The following is a 1,522-nucleotide window of genomic DNA, read 5'->3' as shown; positions in this document are numbered from 1 at the left end:
TGCCGCCATTGTTTGAAGAGATTGCGAAGAAGAGAGAGGGGAAAAAGAGATTGCAAAGGAGAGAACACTCAAGTTCAATTTCATCCTTCCTTCCTTCCTTCCTTCCTTCCTTCCTTCCTTTTTCCATTCCTTTCTTCTATACTCAGAAAAAAAAGGAAGGGAAAGAGAGGAAAGGAAACCCAGAAACAAATCCAGTCTATTTTACTCCTGAAATGCTGGGATATAATTACAATAAAATTCTAAAAAAGATTCGCACAGGTTTTTCGCCCCAAGAGATTTGAAACCGATGAGTGATTTTATACGCAGAACGTTGAAAGTCAGACACATTAATAAAGTGTACAGATAAAACAAGTTCCTATTTACACATAGGTAGAGACAGCTGCGCCCAGCTGGAAAAATATCTTCATCTATGGCCCTAGATGTACACAGCGGATGTTTCTATGAAGATGTATGGATATGGTATGTATGTCCCGGACACTGAATGTGAAAAGAAGGATGGAGGAAAGGAAAGGAAAGGAAATAGAGAAAGGAAAGGAAATAGGGAAAGGAAAGGAAAGGAAATGGAGAAAGCAAATAGAGAAAGGAAAGCAAATAGAGAAAGGAAAGGAAAGCAAATAGAGAAAGGAAAGGAAAGCAAATAGAGAAAGGAAAGGAAAGGAAATAGAGAAAGGAAAGCAAATAGAGAAAGGAAAGGAAATAGAGAAAGGAAAGGAAAGGAAATAGAGAAAGGAAAGGAAAGAAAATAGAGAAAGGAAAGGAAAGGAAATAGAGAAGGAAAGGAAAGGAAATAGAAAAAGGAAAGGAAAGGAAATGGAGAAAGGAAATAGAGAAAGGAAAGGAAATAGGGAAAGGAAAGGAAAGAAAATAGAGAAAGGAAAGGAAAGGAAATAGAGAAGGAAAGGAAAGGAAATAGAAAAAGGAAAGGAAAGGAAATGGAGAAAGGAAATAGAAAAAGGAAAGGAAAGGAAATGGAGAAAGGAAATAGAGAAAGGAAAGGAAATAGGGAAAGGAAAGGAAATAGAGAAAGGAAAGGAAATGGAGAAAGGAAATAGAGAAAGGAAAGGAAAGGAAATAGAGAAAGGAAAGGAAATAGAGAAAGGAAAGAAAATAGAGAAAAGAAAGGAAAGAAAATAGAGAAAAGAAAGGAAAGGAAATAGAGAAGGAAAGGAAATAGAAAAAGGAAAAGAAATAGAGAAGGAAAGGAAAGGAAATAGAGGGAAAAGAATAAGGAAGAAAAATACATCTGTTTATTCATAGATCCACTCCAATATATCAAAGAAACAACCAGATTCGAAGACTTTTCAGAAGAACGCAGCAGGAGTTTTGTAAAGCCACAAGCGAACCTTAGCACCAAATCGAAACCGAGAGAATCAGCCCCCTTGACTTGGGCGCCTCTTCCACCGCCGAAAAAGCGGGCCAAGAGGCTTCGGGATCAGCCCCAACCCCGGTAGTCCACGCCGGCCGGCGCTTTTCTCTCCCACCCCCCATCCTCCCACCCCGGTTCCCCAAAGGGCTTTTTGCC

This window comes from Protobothrops mucrosquamatus, unplaced genomic scaffold (assembly GCF_001527695.2).
Source record: "Protobothrops mucrosquamatus isolate PMUCROS unplaced genomic scaffold, P.Mucros_1.0 scaffold3476, whole genome shotgun sequence".
Classification (NCBI taxonomy): domain Eukaryota; kingdom Metazoa; phylum Chordata; class Lepidosauria; order Squamata; family Viperidae; genus Protobothrops; species Protobothrops mucrosquamatus.
This window is presented reverse-complemented; position numbering follows the sequence as displayed.